Source organism: Parasteatoda tepidariorum, chromosome 7, assembly GCF_982258835.1.
Source record: "Parasteatoda tepidariorum strain Cologne lab strain chromosome 7, Ptep-v5.0, whole genome shotgun sequence".
NCBI lineage: Eukaryota > Metazoa > Arthropoda > Arachnida > Araneae > Theridiidae > Parasteatoda > Parasteatoda tepidariorum.
Window position 1 is genome coordinate 107,833,048 of NC_141761.1, and position 14,265 is coordinate 107,847,312.

The following is a 14,265-nucleotide window of genomic DNA, read 5'->3' on the forward strand; positions in this document are numbered from 1 at the left end:
TGTCATTATATTGTGCTTCTTAAGTTTACGCATGTTCTACTATATAAAAAATCTTAATTTCCGACCAAAAATATGCATTTTGATTTTATATTTCAAAATGTTTAACCGTTGACATCAGTACATTATTTTCTCTTTTTTTGTGAAAAATGTTTTTAGATCCTTCAATTTATTTGAATAAATGGATTGAAATTACTTCGGGAAAAAATGGAAATAAGTAGGAAATGAATTGCTTTCTTTCGAAATTAAATGTTCGTTTTTTAAAAATAAATTAATCAATATTTACTGTATGAAAAATGAATACGATATTAATACTAATAATAGAATGAATAAAATTAATTGAAAGATACTGCATTATAATGGAGCAATACTCCCTTGCTCTGGAGTATTAATAATGAAGCATTTTTGTAGTAATACTTCCTTCATAATTATTTTTTAATAAACAGTAATATTTTCCTTATACTTATTATTTATCACTTCCAAATATTCAAATTTAAATGCTCATTTTTTAAACTAAATGAATAAATACTGATGATGCGTGATATTGAGGAAGTGTGGTATTTTATTTAAATTTTAATGTTTTCAAAAAATGTTTTTCTGTATTCATTAAAAATAGGAAATATACATCAAACTAATAGTAAATAAAATTGAGGAAGGGAAAAAAAAGAAGAAGAAAAAGTAGAATTTATAATTTTTCACAATTTCATTTTTGGATTATTACATGATTATTTCAAATCTCTTGAGAAAGTAAAATTTATAATTTTTCACAATTTTATTCTCGTGTTATTACAGGATAATTTCAAATCTCGTGAGAAAATAAAATGCATATTTTTTTCATAATTTAACTCTCGGATTTTTCCAAGATTATTTTAAATCTATTAAGAAAGTAAAATTTATAATTTCTCATAATTTCACTCTCGGATTTTTCCAGGATTACTTCTTGAAAAAGTAAAATTTCCACAATTGTTCTCAATAACATTTTAACCCTCACAATATAGATATTCCACACACAATGCGGATACATGGAATATGTATCCGGTTTAATTTTAATTTCAAATTTTACGGATTTTAAAAAACGCATTAAGTGAATTTTTTCACAAATGATAACTCATTAGAAAGAGGCGTACAAAACCTTGTTTTCTTAACTTTAATTTTTTGGGCTATGTAGACTAAAGCAAAAAAAAAAAAAAAAAAAAAAAAAAAAATGAAAATACAAAAACGGACATACTATAGTTTTGATTCAATAGACGAGAATCTTCCGTATGTTCCATAAAATGCCTCAGTGTTTAAACACTGAGAAAAGTTCCTGATTATAAAACCGAAACAATAAAATCACATTTTAAATGTCATGTTTATAATTTGATGACCCCCCTTGGATAAATATCCGTAGTTCCCCGGAAATGTATTGATAATTTTGTTTAGTTGAAATATTAGAAATATTTCACTGCAAATATTCTATTTCTATATTTTAGATGAAGCTTTACGTGAATTTCCTGCCTATGATAACTCCTTAGAAAGCAACATTCAAAACCTTTATTTTTTTCCAATGAAGCCCATCGAATCTGGGCTCTCGACTCCCTAAACGGTGGCTCCCTCCCCCTGAAAAAAGAACGCAACAAAGCCTAGCTGTGAACACAAAAACATAATCATAATAACATCTCCCCCGTTTGGTTATATTAAAAAGAAGGGAAAATATCGCCAAAGCTATGCCGACAAACGCCCATAACACAAACTTCTTCACGCCTGCCAGTCTTTCAAATAGAACGAAATATGGGGGCGGAAATAACGCCTATTTTCTTGCCCCATTCCACATATTATTCAATACCCCTCTTTCTGCAGATTTTTGCAATCAATCCTCTTTTTAAACTCTATTCAATCAGCAAGTGCTTTGAGCCAAGAAGTGGCCCTTTTGTAGGGGCGCTACCCACTTGGTTCAGATTCAGCTTCCAGCTCTTTCTATCCAATTCCAGGGGAAAACGTTCTTTTGATCGGAGTGAAGGGCTTGGACAGCGAATAGAACATTGTCCTTTTGTCAACATTTGACTTTGACTCCTCTGTTATTAGTGTGAATGGGCTCGACCGCCACTTTTTGCCTTTTTTTTATTTTATTCTGAAGTGGATTTATTTATTGTAACATTTCATTATGATGGAACGTGTAGGGTGTTGAGAATAGGGACTCGAATTTCAATATCTCCGCATCGAATATCGACACTTTGGGGCCCTCTAAAGAGTAGTCGAGGGCCTCAATGCTATAAATTATATTGAATAGCACTCGATAATGTTTTCTCCTTGCACACGACCCCACATAAAAGTGCAGAGCCACTTAGGGCAGTCGCGAGCCTCATGCATTCAATGTCTATTACCCCCAGACAATGTACGAGTTACTATTGTTGCAATCGGATAAATAGTAATTTAGTAATTGTTGGATTTAACCACCAAACATAACCCTATTAAATCGACAAATAACAAAGAAGATAAGGATGGGATAGCTTGGTTGGCAGAGAATCCAACCACTTTCAAATGCCGTCGAGTAGTGCAAAGGGTTTTGATATTTTTAATAACGCCTTCCTCAATTGGAAACGTTTACGTTGTTTTCTCTCTGAAATATTAGTTTGAAATTCCAAGTATGCATGAAGATTAACTTCGATTATGATTAAGGAGTTTAAAAATTTTCACTTTTAATATTCATATTTTAATACTTGTCTAGGCCGGGATAGCTTGGTTGGCAGGGCGCTGGATTCACGTTCGTGAGAACGGGAGTTCGAATCCAGACGGCCGAAGACTCCCCGTGTAGTAAATGGTGACTGGTGCACACTAAATCTGTCGGGTCACAAAGTCCTCCATGTTCCCATAACAAATCATACCTCTCATGGTACTAAATTGAGGATGGGTCATTTTCTGGTTCAGGTAAAAACTACGATCTCTAGATGAATGAATGGATGTATAAATGGGTCTGCACTCTAAACTGGTGTGACGTATGGGTGTGGCAGCAATCGAATTCTTTGGCCATAGATGGCGCCACTGGAAAACAAGAACAATCTCACCCCCTCTGCCTTAATGGCCGACGACAAAAGCAACAACAAAGGAGAGAAGAGGTAAAAATATAACGATTTACTTTTCTTTAAAGAATATAGTGAGTTGCTCTTCTTACAATTAAATAAAATTAGTAATAGTTAGAAAGAAGTTTCAAAATTAACTTGATTATTTCAAATATATATTCGGAGTTTTTACGATACGCGATGAGTAAAAAGCAATCATCTGATGTCGTTGTGAAGGGGGGAGATTTGATTTGTGGGAGCGTCTTGAGAAAACATCGTCCATAAATTAATTTTCTTTAATTTTATTTTATAACCGTCGGTGAACAGCCGACCCAATTTTGGGTTTACGACTACTAGTGTTCAACTCCGTAGCCTTGTAATTTTTAGCCAAATACAGAAGACAAGGGAACTTCTAGATCAAGTATTGGGAGAACCAACCCGCATTTGCGTTACTTGGAAAAGAAAATCTCCCACGGTTAGCCCGATGCAAAGAGACTCTAACCCTGATCCGTATACCACTGAGGGTATTATACGTCAGCACTGTGGTCGGTGACAGTCAGGTGAGGAATTCGTATCGACTTGAAATAGCTGGGATTCGAACCAGGGTTTGTTGATTTAAATCAGCTTGATTTAAATCCCGATTTAAATCCTGATTTAAATAAATGATTCTTTTTTAAATATTATTGATTTAAATCAACTGATTTTTTTATATATATATTAATTTAAAAAGTTAAAAAACAGTGTTTTAAATCATTGATACCTTTATTATTTCTTTTCCAAGTTTTACAATTTATTTTAAATAAATTGTTGCATTAATTAATTTTAGCTAACGAAATTACTTTCTTTCTTGGTATGTGTTAAATTCCAAAGCATTTGAAATTACATTTTTATAAATCTTTTGATTCTTGAGATTGAAAGTACAAATTAAAGTAAACATTTAAGTTTTTTTTTATTACATGTTTACAGTATCTTTGACATTATCAGATTTTCTATAAAGAAATTTTGTGGGAAAAAAATTCAATGAGTACATAGGATTTTTAAAATTTATTTTTAGCTTAACTTATCTATTTTAGTATAAGATTAAAAATGAATATTTTAATATAAAAATATATAGATTAAATATTTATTTATTTTTTGATGAATGACTACATTTATGAACACAATCTGTTACATTTATTTTATAATTTTAAAAATCAAAAGAAAAAAGGAAGAAATTACAATTTTAAATTAAAATTATGGTTTTGTAATTGAAACTTTGTTTTAAAAATTAAAGAATTCTTTAAATTTTATATTTCATCTAGTCTCTAAATTTCAATCATGCATTTGTTTCAAAATGGTTACTATCCATTCAAAGCTATGTGTCATAATGAAAAATTGTTTTATGTAGTTAGAGTTTCTAAAATATTCTTATAATATATTTAGTTTTAATATTAGTTTAATTTTGATTAAACATTTATAAAGTTTTTTTAGTCATGAAATAAAGTTCTTACAGCGCATTTGAATAAAATTTTAAAAAAAAATCTGATTTAAATAAAAAAAATCCGATTTAAATTTTAAAAAATCTGATTTTTATGACTTTTTTAAAAAAAATCAAAAAAATCACGAACCCTGATTCGAGCCCCATTCACCTCATTGGAAGGCGAACACTCTATTCCCTGAGTCCCAATGGTTCAATTTTTTTTTTAATTGGAAAATTCAGGTAAAAGATTTATTTCTTTTTCTATAACAAAAAAATCTTCCAACCTAAGAGGCGAATAAAAACTTCTGTCATGCCAAAACTGGCACACAGATCGTAATTCGCTCATACTTGCATCAATAAACTGTACCATTATCATGTACGCATATTTTGAAATTTTGTTTTACTGCTCACAGAAATCAATTAAAGCCATAAAAACATTTTAATACAGTAATGATAAACACTTTATCATAGTTACGAATCTTTCTTTCGTCGACTTTTCTGGTGGAAATTCTTTTCCCATCGGATCAAGGATATAATGAATTGAATTCTTTTGATTCGATCACGTCCTCCAAGTGAAAATGTCGGATGCCACCATGTAGGCGTTCAGTAGCATTTCCCACCCACCCCCATTCTTTCTTTCAAGAGAGAAATCTTCGCTTCAGTGCCCTCTAAATACCCCGAATTTGATCTTAAGTCTTTGTTCAATGGCTGTGTACAAGTGATTTGAAATGACATAATGTCTGTTTTACTGGTCTTAATGGTGTTTGCAAGATTATAAGTTTCTGACACTTTTGAGACGATAAACTTTCAATAAAGGCATCCATTTCTGACCACAGATTCTTCAAGACAAAAATCTTGATGGCCCCATCAAACCATTTTGATGATTTATGTGGGTTTCAGTGCGATTCATGATGGATCAACATCATTTGATGGTCACCATCATCCAACATTTTCCATTATGCACTCATGGATTTTGATATGCCAGCAAACTTCCATCATTCCCTAATGGAAAATGTTACTTTAATACTATGATGGTTAACCATCAAGAGAAGTTTAACTCTCATGGACCAAAAATCCATGATGGACAACGATGGCTCCAACTGTACATTTCTGTGATAGTTTAATGGAAATTCTTATTGGTTCTCTGGAATATACCATCAAAACAACTATTTTTTATGTTGGTCATTCATAAATCAGTCCGAATTCCTACATCGGAATGATGGTCGTTCATGATCATTCCAACATTTGAATTCTAAGAAACTATGATGGAAATTTCTGATGGTTTAACATGAACAAACCATCAAGACAAGTTGCTGTTCTTATGTTGGACCATCATAAATCGGTCCGAATTCCTACATTGGGGTTATGGTTACTTATGTTGGTTACCATCAAAAATATAATGGTTCATGATGGAATTATTGATAGTTACAATCAAACTTATGTTTGTCCAAACAATGGAAGCCATCAAAAATTTCGACTTCGTTTTTTTATGATTTCAGAGGAAAATGCGACTCAGGGATAATGCTCTCGACTCTCAATAAGGTGACTCAGGTTCGAATCCCAATCCAAGCGATGGTTGGTCGATACGAAGTCAGACGGATCATGGGCTCAGGCTAACCATGGGATGTTTTCGTGGATATCCTCTCCGGGTAACGCGAATACGGGTTAGTTCCATAAAAAAAGTCCTCCACGAAGGCAAAATTTCTCCCAATACTTGATCCAGGAGTTCCCTTGTCTTCTGGATTGGGTTCAAAATGACAAGGCTATGGAAATTAACATTAGTAGTCGTAAGTCTAAAAATTGTGTCGGCTGTTCAATGACAGTTATAAAATGAAAAGAGTTACTTAACGCATGTCCCTACTAGACCCATGAAGACAGATGTTTGTAAGTTTTTTTTTTATGCCAAATGCTGATTAATTAAAATTATAAAGATAAAACGTTAATATTAAAATAGGTTAAAAACATTTCATCAGTTGTTGTTGAAATTCTAAAAATAAAATATGTTAATGAATGGGTAAAAAGAAAATTTGAAAGTTACTTTAGAAATCTTTTTCGCAAATTTCTACTAAATTATACACAGTGTGATTATGCAACTTAACAAGGGAGTATACAGTGGACTACATACTTTTTACATAGTACAAGGACTTACATACTTTTTAAAAATTACATACTTTAAAATATTGTAAAAAAATTGTATACCTTACAATTAAAATTTTTTGGCTATTTTTAAATTAAATAATAAAAAATTATAAAAATTTACTAAAATTTATTTTTTCCGTGGAATTATCTTTGGACCAACGAAATTTATAATTATGTGCAAACATTTTTCAATTTGCTTAAAAAGTTCTCGAACTATGATGAAATACGCAAAAAGTAAAATTAACATTAAGGGATCCAAACTTTGGATAGATCTATTGAGCAAACTACTATGGGGACAATATTTCCTGGATTAGGGCTACTCCCTATATTTTGGGTGTAAGAAGTTCGAATCAGTCGGGGGGGGGGGGAAATATGTTTATTCAGGGAGGTAAGTTTTTGTGCCTGGTTTAGTAACTTAACATTTTGTCTGCACAGATTAAGTAGCATATTTAAGGTTACCCCCTCGAACCATTAAGATTGAATCCTAGAACATGAAGATCCGATCAGTAGATCAAAAGTTATTCAAAATGATCCTTTTTTTTTACGCACTGTACACACCAATTTACGATATCTCAGAGAGGAGATTTGATCATTAAATAAAAAAGTTATTCAGAATGTCCATTGTAACACCCAATTCCACACTATCTCCCTTCCCCCCTACAACTTTTAAAATGTCTGAAATGTCATTAGTTTGACTAAATTGATAAAAACATTCAATATTCGATTCAAATATCCGATTTTCAATGCACATTTTTCTGCGACTTTGTAATATCGAAGATGTGGATGAGGGACATTTTCGCTGCGTGGAACAAAATGGCTACCATCCTCGCTGAAGAGAGGATGTCAGAAAAAAATTGCATATCTATGGCAGAAGTACCAATTCCGTCATTGTTTGCGGGAGATGTGACGAAATAAACGAAATTTTATTATTAATATCGGTGTGTTGGCAACGGCAGCTAAGCAGAACACTGAAGGGGATTAAAGAGAATCCCTTAATGTCTGAGATCGGGCAATTAATGGACCCTTTTTGTGAACATTTCCGATTGATATTTATTGTTGAGCTGTCGAAAGTCAAAAACCTTGGGAGGAAGAACGGCCATTAGCGCCGCCTGTTACTTATCTAAATAGTCGGTTTCTGCACTGAAAACGATGACGGCTGACGTTTTTATTTTCTCCAGTGGCAACAGTCCACGCGTGTCATCCAGAAAATTAAGTCACTAAATGTCGGTGGGAAAAATTTTGAAAAGTTTGTGGATTGTTTCAAATTCGTCGTTAATAATAGCTTCTGAAATCAGAACTGATTGTTAAAGTATCATCAGCTTAAGACTTTAAAATCTAAATGATGTTTTTTACGATCAATTAATACTAATTATTTATTTTCATGTTTGGTTGGTATGCTTCCCCTACAATGTTCTAAAAAAATAGGGTTCAATAATTTTCAAATTTGATATCGCACCAGTTTTATATTTCTTTAGAACAGAGAATCTCATAAAGTGTTTCATGGAACCCTAATGTTCCGTAGAAGAGTTAACTTGATCCCAAGAGTATTTTTTAAACCGAAAATGATTTTTAAATTTTATTTTTTAATTATACTTTTATCTAATCAATAATCTATTATTTAATATTTCGGTTATTATATGAACTTACTTGGGTAATATTTCAGTGAACTAGTAATATATAAAAAAAAAAATTAAAGTCAATTTCTGCTTAGGTCAGCAAAAATGTTTCTTATTTTAGTTACTTTTTATTAAATAATTACAATTTTTTCTCCCATATAAAACTATAATTAATTAATTAAATTTAATGAATGAATTAATATGTGAAAAAACTGTATTCACATCGAGTGTCATCCACTACAAGTTTAAAAAACATGTATTTGAATTTGAATGGGTGAAAAAAAAGTATTTAATTAACGATTTAAAATTTGAACAAGATATATAAATATATAGAGGGAGAGTGTAAACTAATACTAGAAATTGGAAGGAAAAAAAATACGCATGACAATTATAAAAGTATAAATTTGGTGACGTGGATCCCACGTGCTACCACGTCATGTTCTTTATAGAATTTATCTAACACAGTGAATATAAAATAATTAAATATTTAAATGTGCGCAATAAACTTGTTTTTTTGTTCAAACAGAGCTATAAGTTAGAAATTATCACTGATGTTATTTTCAAAATATGTGATAAATTGAAGTAAAATTTAAAACAATGACTAACGCTTAACCAATCAGAAAATTCCATTTCGTTTTTCGCTCATTCCTATTTAATTATTAAATTAATATTAGAAAAAAAGCTAAAATTAACATGAAAAGTCATCCACAACAAGTTTTAAAAAAAATGCATTTGAGCTTGTAATGGATGAATAAAAAGTATTTTATTAGAGATTGAAAATTCGAAAAAGATTGCAGGGAAGGTGTGAACTTATAGTAGGAATTGAAAAAAAGAAGTAACCAAATTTTAGAAAAATATATGTAATTTTTCTAATAATAATATACTGAAGAAGCTAGGAAAAGGATAAGCGTTTATGAGAAATTACATTTATAATTCCCATCACATTTTTGGAAATCAAAATGAAATAAATAAATTCATCAATTTAACCCTTTCTACCCGACCTCAGCAGCATTAAAATTTAAGTATGAAAAGCAGTTTATGTGAGTGCTAGTGTTTCATATTTAAACTTTAATGTAATAATTAAATTTACTTACTACTTAAATTGATTGTAAATTGTTAATTGAAATGTAATACTTAAATTTACTTAATACTCCATTCTTAAATTTTAACGTTTTATCCAGTAGGTATACTCATAGTATACCTATTTCAATATAGGTATATTAAAATAGATACACTATGAGTTTAAAGTTTTCCCAGAAATCTCCTGGGACAATATGTCCCTATCCTCTTGAATATAGTAAAAATTCCTTTATATTGCACGGGAATAAATAATGAAAATAATGTAAATGCATGGAATTATTTATTTTTACCAGAAGTTGTTTTACCAGAAGTTATAGAAATCAGATGTTGCCGTTATAAAATAATCAAAACAAAAACTAAAATTTGGCCTTATGATAATTTTATCACTAATGGGATATATTGTCCCTCTGGTAAGTTCAATTGGGACAATATATCCCACAAAACAAAATTTCTAAATTTGAAATTTTTTTTTCTTGTCGTATGCCTGTTTAGGCAGTGGGGGTGCGATTGTTCATGTTTTTCAGTGGCGCCATCTATGGCCAGGAATTCGACTTCTGCCACGCCATTCACACAACCAGAACCCGTTTATAGGGCGGGTCACATTCACACACAAAGGAGAAAGGACATAGAACACAGAGAGAGAGAAAGAAACATCCATGCCTTGACCGGGATTCGAACCCAGGACCTTTCTGATGCAAGGGCAGTTCCCTGCCTTCTAAATCTGATACTAAATAGGTACAATTATGACTTAAAAAACATAACTATTTTACCCAAAATATGGCAAAAATACAGTCGTAATTATCTAAAAATTCGGAAAAAATGTAAACTAAAACGAGATTGACTGACGTGCTGGCAAACAGAAGTCCGCCATTTTGAATATGAGAGTGTTGCCAAAGTCCTTTAGTCATATTTTTATTTTCTAATGCCTAAAGAACCTTGAAGGGGTTAGGGATTAAAGTTTAATCTTTGGGACGCATAAATCCCATTCAGGTTGAAAGGGATAAAGAAATGTTTTCTTGGGGAATAATCATTATCTAAGTTTAATAAATTTTTTTGTTTCATTACAACGGAAACCATGATACGACTTTTATTATTCGTTCTCAGCTTATGAATTTATTAAAAACAAATTCGGAACTAGACTAGATTCAGCATTAAAATTCAACTGTCGGACATTAAAACAACTTTTCAGACTATTTATTAATGATAAAACGATAAAAAAATTTCATTCTTTATATTCTATTTAATAACCGACGTTGAACAGCCGATCTAATTCTGAGTTTTTCGAATATCAATGTTCAACTGCGTAGCCTTGTAATTTTAAACCCAATCCAGAAGACAATTGGAGCTCCTGGATCGAGCATTAGAACTAACTAGTCTTCGTAAAGGGCATTTGATGGGATTAACCTGCATTTGCGTTACACGGAGCACAAAACCACGAGAACTTCCGACAGTTATCCCCATAGCAAGGGAATTCTTCGTCATGATTCATCTACCACTGAAGATATTTTACGTCAGCACTGTGGTCGAGGCGAGCAGAATTCACATCAACCAGTTCTCACTGGGATACGAACCTGGATCATGACATTGGAAGGCGAACGCTTTATCCAGTACCTGACTAAGGCAGGAGAATACGGGGCAGTTGCCCTGGGCCCCCACATCAGAGGGTCTCCCCAAAACGAATGGAAAGTTTATTTTACATTTCCTTCTATATTGAGCGTTTTTTAAAGAAAATATCAGTACTGTATAAAATCCATCAGTTTTATGTTAACTTCTTCATTAATCTATCGTATAAACACAAAAAATCTATATTTCGTAAATCCATGACTTTCTAGGGTGGAATTCAGATAAATTTTCGCAACTACGATGGACAAATTTAGCCCATCGAAAGAGTGTATTTTTACCTATTGCAAAATGCGATACGTTTACAAAAATAGATTGGCTTAATTGAGCTATCGTAATTGCGAAAATTGCATGAATATGAATTCTTCGCAGCTAGATGACAAAGTTAACAATCAGAAAACTGCATTTCGGAAACTGCCTTCGCAAGATGAACATAGAATTGTCAGAAAATCAATAAAATGGACAGAACGATATTTCGTCTAACGACTGGAGTTGGGGGGAGGGAGGGATGGGAGAGACTTTTTATAGCTGTTTTAGGTTCTAGCCAATTATATATATAGCTCAGTCAATTACTATATATATATATATATATATATATATATATATATATATATATATATATATATATATATATATATATATATATATATATATATATATATATATATATATATATATATATATATATATATATATATATATATATATATATATATATATATAATGAGGTGAAAAATTTAAATACCCCCATAAAGTTCGGTCCTTCATTACTAAAGTAGTGAAGTAGAGGGGGGCCCCATAAGAAGTTTTTGCCCCGGGCCCCAATTAGTCTTAGTCGGGCCCTGGCTTTATCCACTCAGCCACCGCAGCTCTCATTCTTTATATTAAATATTTTTCTTAAATTAAATTTCATTCTTTATATTAAATACAATTGATTTTTCGAATTTGATATGTACAAACCTCCGAAGGTCCGTCAATGCAATGAAAATGACCCTGTGGCTCTGACTGAGCTTTAACAGAGAATACGTATTTAAAAGCACGTATGACTAATATTTAAACCAGCCATAACGAAAAATAGATAATTAATCCCTTTTGTCATACTTTTATATGCGAAAGCACACTCGTGAAACATTGATGTTATTTCAAGGGAAGGGAACGTATTTTTGATGTACTTAATTTCTTAGAGGAAAAAAAAAAGCATTAAACAATTGTAAATTGCAAGTACTATTTGATTAATTTCGCCTTTCTTAAATTAAATATCAGCTGTCAAAAGTGGCATAAAATGTTGAAGGTTAAATGAACAAATTCGAAAAGAGGTATTTTGGAATAATAAACTTGCTGATGTAAACGTGAATATATATTTCTTAATTATTCCCTTATATTTGATGTAACACAATTTTTTACTCAAAATCGTTTTGAACGTAAGTGTAAGTTAAGTTCTCCCGCAAAGTTCGTCTGCTTAAACTAATAAAGTAATTACCAAAATCCAAAGTAATTTGTAGTCACTACATTTTTAAAAAAAAGTAGTTGCAATTGTAGTTAAATATCTATACATTAATACATATAAATATCTATACATTTGTAACAAAGTATACATTTATATACATTTGTAACAATAAATATATATACAATTATAACAAAGTAGTTTAGTCGTAGTAAACTACAAAAATAGTGTAGTTTTTCAGACCACTGATTACAATTATACATAATTTTAATAACATTTCTTTATCCTTGGTTGGAACTTTGTAAACTCTTCGATCATTTTTTCTTTTTAGACTCGTTAATTAGTCATTTCGTTTTTTTCTCGTTTTTTTCATTTCTTTTCTTTCTTATTTACATTAAAAAGATAGCGGACGATATTACAACGAGTACAAACACTTTGAAGCTATCACAAAGACGATAGCACAAAGATGATATCACAATGATTAAAATGGAATGCATCGGATTTAGGCGTAAGACATTCTCGGTAATTGTCATTCTACATAAACCATTTTTTCTTTAAAAATCATCTCGAATATCGTTTTCACTATTTTTCCTTTTCGTATCAAATGAGGGATACAGTTCAGGCAGCACACAATCCAGCTAGAAATAAGAAGAAAAAGATGACGAAAAAACGAAACACAAAAGATTTTTGCATTTCCCTTCAAACGATAAAAAAAAATTCCCCCATTTTATTTTCTCCCTTTTAGAATTTTCTGTTACATTTTCCTTTATGCAAATTTTTCAAGAATAAAATCACGAGATAAGAAAAAAATCAGGCGCATTTCTTCATCTATGAACGATAAAGCATTTTGCATGATTTGTCATTTACACTTCTCGCTTCTTTGATTTGAATTCGCATTGTACTTTATTTATTCTTTTTTTTTTATTTTCGAATGGAAAAGAAGAAAAAAAACTAATATATATTTACGCTTTTTATAAAAATGCTCGTTGAAAATTATGATTCATTATATGACACTAATGTGCTTTTTTCTTTTAACAACTTTAATATTCCGCATGTGAAAAGTAGAGTAGCATTTAAAAGATATTTTAAAATAAATATTTTCAAAAATTTATTTTTAAAAAAAATAATTTTATTCAATAATATATTTTTATTAAATAAAAAGTTTAAATATTAAAATATTTTTGAAATATTTTTATTTAATAATATGAGTTAAAAGAAGAAAAACTTATTTTTTTCTTAAAATAAAATTAAGGTTTTTTTTTTTTTTTTTTTTGATGGATTGGCTGAGTTTCTTATTAACATATATGTAAATAGCGTGTATAATTTCTGTTTTTATTTTTCATCGCTTGTTTTTTGTCTTAGTTAGTTACAAAATATTAATTTACCACACAAGCAACAAAATAATTTTCATAATTTTCATTGGGGCGAGTTTGAAAAATTCTCCAAAGTTTTAAGCCTGATTGCATTTTTCGTTTTGAGGGGGGGAAAATGGGGGCCGGGAGGCGTATTGACAAAACATACCGTAGATTGTAAAAGGGTTGGCGAAAATTTCTATCGGTGTTAAAGGAGCGTCTCGCAAATCGCCAAACAGCTGTGTGCTTATGTTTTTGTTTTGTTTTTGGTATCACGTATCTATCATTCACCAAGTTACATATGGGTGTGACATTTCAGAGTTTCAAATAAGCTGATCTTAATTAGATTCTTCTGCATTAAATGAAATATAAAGCGTATTTCTTTGTTATAGCTCCGACATAATCGTTTGTATTTGTTAACATAATTGTGTTTATTAGCGTTTTTTAGAAGGTCGTAATAAAACTAAGATAAAAAAATTATATATTATTACCACCATAGCCCCTTCTGTATTTTATAACT